We start from the raw sequence: 6,070 nt of genomic DNA on the forward strand, positions 1-6,070 counted from the left end.
AGGAACATTTCAAAAATAAAACAGAGGAGCTAAATGCGAGCTATTGATCTACAACATAGATATGCTAATACTACCAGGACTAATTCCATGATAAATTAAAGTTCAATTAATCATATTACTTAAGAACTCCCACTTAGATAGACATCCCTCTAATCATCTAAGTGATCACGTGATCCATATCAACTAAACCATGTCCGATAATCACGTGAGATGGAGTAGTTTCAATGGTGAACATTACTATGTTGATCATATCTACTATATGATTCACGCTCGACCTTTCGGTCTCAGTGTTCCGAGGTCATATCTGCATATGCTAGGCTCGTCAAGTTTAACCTGAGTATTCCGCGTGTGCAACTGTTTTGTACCCCTTGTATTTGAACGTAGAGTCTATCACACCCGATCATCACGTGGTGTCTCAGCACGAAGAACTTTTGTAACGGTGCATACTCAGGGAGAACACTTATATCTTGAAATTTAGTGAGAGATCATCTTATAATGCTACCGTCAATCAAAGAAAAATAAGATGCATAAAAGATAAACATCACATGCAATCAATATAAGTGATATGATATGGCCATCATCATCTTGTGCTTGTGATCTCCATCTCCGAAGCACCGTCATGATCACCATCGTCACCGGCGCGACACCTTGATCTCCATCGTAGCATCGTTGTCGTCTCGCCAACTATTGCTTCTACGACTATCGCTACCGCTTAGTGATAAAGTAAAGCAATTACAGGGCGATTGCATTGCGTACAATAAAGCGACAATCATATGGCTCCTGCCAGTTGCCGATAACTCAGTTACAAAACATGATCATCTCATACAATAAAATATAGCATCATGTCTTGACCATATCACATCGCAACATGCCCTGCAAAAACAAGTTAGACGTCCTCTACTTTGTTGTTGCAAGTTTTACGTGGTTGCAACGGGCTGAGCAAGAACCGTTCTTACCTACGCATCAAAACCACAACGATAGTTCATCAAGTTAGTGTTGTTTTAACCTTCTCAAGGACCGGGCGTAGCCACACTCGGTTCAACTAAAGTTGGAGAAACTGACACCCGCCAGCCACCTGTGTGCAAAGCAAGTCGGTAGAACCAGTCTTGCGTAAGTGTACGCGTAATGTCGGTCCGGGCCGCTTCATCCAACAATACCGCCGAACCAAAGTATGACATGCTGGTAAGCAGTATGACTTGTATCGCCCACAACTCACTTGTGTTCTACTCATGCATATAATATCTACGTATAAAACCTGGCTCGGATGCCACTGTTGGGGAACGTAGTAATTTCAAAATTTTCCTACGCACACACAGGATCATGGTGACGCATAGCAACGAGAGGGGAGAGTGTGTCCACGTACCCTCGTAGACCGAAAGCGAAAGCGTTAGCACAACGCGGTTGATGTTGTCATACATCTTCACGATCCGACCAATCCAGGTACCGAACGTACAGTACCTCCGAGTTCAGCACACGTTCAGCTCGATGACGTCCCGCGAACTCCGATCCAGCAGAGCTTCGCGGGAGAGTTCCGTTAGCATGACGGCGTGATAACGGTGATGATGTTGCTACCGACGCAGGGCTTCTCCTAAGCACCGCTACGATATGATCAGGGTGGATTATGGTGGAGGGGGGCACCGCACACGGCTAAGGGATCGATGATCAACTTATTGTGTCTATGGGGTGCCCCCTCCACCGTATATAAAGGGGGGAGGAGGAGGGGGCCGACCAAGGGGAGGAGGCGCGCCCAAGGGGGGGAAATCCTACTCCAAGTAGGTTTTGCCCCCCTTTCCTACTCCAACTAGGAGAAGGGGGAAGGAGGAGGTGGAGAGAAGGAAGGAGAAGGGGGGCCGCCGCCCCCTTCCCTTTTCCAATTCAGATTGGGGCAAGGGGGGCCGCGCCCCACCTCCTGCCGCCTCTCCTCTTCCACCACTTGGGCCCATGAGGCCGGGGGGGGGGGGTTCCGGTAACCCCCCGGTACTCCGGTATATACCCGATAACCCCCGGAACCATTCCGATGTCTGAATATAGTCGTCCAATATATCAATCTTCATGTCTCGACCATTCCGAGACTCCTCATCATGTACGTGATCACATCTAGGACTCCGAACTACCTTAGGTACATCAAAACACATAAACTCATAATATAACCATCATCGAACTTTAAGCATGCGGACCATACGGGTTCGAGAACTATGTAGACATGACCGAGACACGTCTCCGGTCAATAACCAATAGCGGAACCTGGATGCTCATATTGGATCCTACATATTCTATGAAGATCTTTATCGGTCAAACCGCATAACAACATACGTTGTTCACTTTGTCATCGGTATGTTACTTGCCCGAGATTCGATCGTCGGTATCTCAATACCTAGTTCAATCTCGTTACCGGCGGGTCTCTTTACTCGTTCCGTAATACATCATCCCGCAACTAACTCATTATTTACAATGCTTGCAAGGCTTGAGTGATGTGTATTATCGAGTGGGCCCAGAGATACCTCTCCGGCAATCGGAGTGAGAAATCCTAATCTTGAAATACGCCAACCCAACAAGTACCTTTGGAGACACCTGTAGAGCACCTTTATAATCACCCAGTTACGTTGTGACGTTTGGTAGCACACAAAGTGTTGCTCCGGTAAACAGGAGTTGCATAATCTCATAGTCACAGGAACATGTATAAGTCATGAAGAAAGCAATAGCAACAAACTAAACGATCAAGTGCTAAGCTAACGGAATGGGTCAAGTCAATCACATTATTCTCCTAATGATGTGATCCCGTTAATCAAATGACAACTCATGTCTATGGTTAGGAAACTTAACCATATTTGATTACGAGCTAGTCAAGTAGAGGCATACTAGTGACACTATGTTTGTCTATGTATTCACACATGTATTATGTTTCCGGTTAATACAATTCTAGCATGAATAATAAACATTTATCATGAAATAAGGAAATAAATAATAACTTTATTATTGCCTCTAGGGCATATTTCCTTCACTTCCTTGACCTTCCTCCTAGATGGGAGAAGGGTTTCCCCTCTGGTCCATGGCCTCCATGGCATGGGAGGGGCGAGAGCCCCTCCGAGATTGGATCTGTCTCTCTGTCTCTCTCTGTTTCTTCATTTCATATTCTGTCTCTTCACCATTTCTTAAATTTCCGGAGATCCGTAACTCCGATTCGGATGAATTTTGGACATGATTTTTATCCGGATATTAGCTTTCTTGCGGCCAAAGAAGGGCACCAACCGCCTTATGGGGTGGGCACGAGGGCCCAGGGCGACCCCTGCCTCGTGGCCCCCTCGGGCATCGTCTTGCGTTGATTCTTCTTCCCAAAAATCACATATATTCCAAAAAAATCTCCGTCAGTTTTTATCCCGTTTGGACTCCGTTTGATATGGATTTTTTGCGAAACAAAAAACATGCAACAAATAGGAACCGACACTGGGAACTGGGTCAATATGTTAGTCCTAAAAATAGTATGAAAAATTGCCAAAAGTATATAAAAGTTGTATAATACTGGCATGGAACAATCAAAAAATATAGATACGACGGAGACGTATCAGCAATTGCCCGGGCGACGATGATGGCTGCAAGCTCGACTTCGTCATGCTGGACGATGCAAGTGACGACGAGTAGATTGGTTGTTTTAAACAAGTTTTAGTTCAAATTTCATTCCAATCTTTGTAGAAAATCCTAAAACATGAATTATGTTCAAATTTGTCCATTTGACTTTTTTTGGAAAAAAATAGAAAATGGCCGCAGGTACCGTCCAATTCTCATTTGAAATCTCTATATGAAAAAAAAATGCCCGCCAAGCTAGCAGAAAGTTATAATTTGTGTAAAAACAGCCCACCCGAGCTGTCGGGCCCTACTAGTCCCGTTCGGTATCATGCCTAAACAGGCGACAAGGGATGACCTTTCTAACTGGGCAACGCAGAGACATGTCCACAGGGGACGTTTGTAGGACATCACGTTTTTTTAGAGGAGCTCGACGTTTCGGGGCTCGCCTGACTATTTAAGTCGGTCGACGGACCCCTCGCGCTGCGAGGTGGTACTAAAGTACTGGGCGTTTCGTGTGGGGTTGGGGGATAGGAGACGTGGACGACGGGCGCTGGGCTGGCCCGTTAAGCGCGTTAGGCGCTGGCTTTGGGCCGCCCTAGTGTCGGTACAACACTTAACGCGACACACCGCACCCATGTCGAACACATCGTCTTAGCTGAGCTGGTCCAAGCGAGTCATATACATTGCATCGGTGTGGGTTTGAAACCCCGCTCGCACAAGCGAGGATGCACGCCCAATTTTGTGCTTAACTAATGGAGCCGTTATGTCAAATGACACAGAGATTGTTGAATTCATGTGCACATTGGAAAGAAAATCCATGGTTTAATTGGTTTAGTTGTGGGCAAGCACATATGATAACAAATTTAACGCCCGTTGCACCAAATGGCACATAGTCCTATTTAAAAGCACGAGTGCTTTGAAAATATTTGTTTGTGCTGATAAAATTAGGTTTTAGCAACCACTTAGGATGCCAAATGCCACAAGTCATATTTCAAACCTGAAGTGTTTGAAAATGTTTGTCTTTGTCAACAAAATTTGGTTTTATGAACCACTGAAGTACCAATTCAAACCCTTTAAAACCCCCTTAGATGCCAAATGATGCAAAGTCCCAATTTAGACCAAGAGTTATCTAACATATTTTACATTTATCCTTTAGATATAAGTGTTAGATACAATTTCACTACACATAGAAATTTTCAAGCTTAAAAACAACGATATATTCAAAAGAAATAACTTGATATATAGGAAATTATGCCTATTGCTAAACCACGACTTGACAACATTAATGTAAACACATATGACCAAGTCATATTTTCATAAAACAAAATCAAGTAACTTGATAGGAAATTATGCCTATTGCTAAACCACAACTTGACAACATTAATGTAAATATATATATAGGGTCGCGCTATTCGTCATCCTGGGTGAGGAATAGTTATTCTTCACCCACCTTTATTTTACCATCAATGCACCGTAATTTTACGTTTCATAAGTTTTGTCTTATTTCCGACGCAAAAAGGGATCGTAAGAAAATATATAATCGACGTAAAAAATATTTTATATTATGTAAAATTACAAACGTAAAAACATAGTCTAAAATACACATAAACTGCAAATTTTCTTGTCTTATGACCTATATTTTTATTTTTCTTATGTCAAATTTTACGTAGTGAATCAATAAGAATGTAACTATTTGAATTCGAAACGTAATTTAATTATGAAATGATCGTAAAATTACCTCGGGTGAAGAATAACCTATTCTGCACCCTGGGTGACCAAGTCATACTTTCATAATACAAAATCAAGTAAAATGGATCCATAAAAAGTTTTAGCTTCAGAGCATGATCCTTTCTTTTTGACACGTCAACGGCGGGCTCACGCTTGCCTGAACTTTATTACCAAGTGAAGAAGCCATTACAAGAGTTCAGAATTACATAAGGGGAGTGGAGGGATGAAGGGGAAGATTATAAGTTAAGGTACAGAAACTATAATCTCTCAGCAAGGTGGGTCAACATAGAGGACCAAGCATTGAGCAGAGTTCGTTTTGGAATAATTTTGCAGTGATGCGGCCAAAGGTGGAGGTCGTCTGCAGCCGCCCCGGTGATGGAGTGAAGGCCTTGGTGCTCGGCTCGAAATACCATTGTATTGCGTCATTTCCAGATGTTCAATAGAATGGCCATGAGCACCATGGAGCGGGTTTTATTTGTCAGCTGGCCATCCCAGGCGTGAACCAGCCGGCCATTCGTCTGCAGAATACTGATCTATCTTTATCTACATATCCTTTTTCTTCTCCGAACTCGAGTGTGATGCCTTTCTCCTATTCATGCCTCTTGACCGACAATTTTCGAACCATTATATTTAGCTTTTCATTCCATGAGAAATCTGTAATGGGTCTTCACCCATGTCGTTACCAAGTTTATGAGGGAAAGAAAGCGTTGTAACTGGATTGTTGCTTGTTCAGTTTCAAGTTAGCATTTCTAGACTGTTATGGTAATTAAAGCTCGTA

Source organism: Triticum urartu, chromosome 7 (assembly GCF_003073215.2).
Source record: "Triticum urartu cultivar G1812 chromosome 7, Tu2.1, whole genome shotgun sequence".
In the NCBI taxonomy this organism is placed as follows: Eukaryota; Viridiplantae; Streptophyta; class Magnoliopsida; order Poales; family Poaceae; genus Triticum; species Triticum urartu.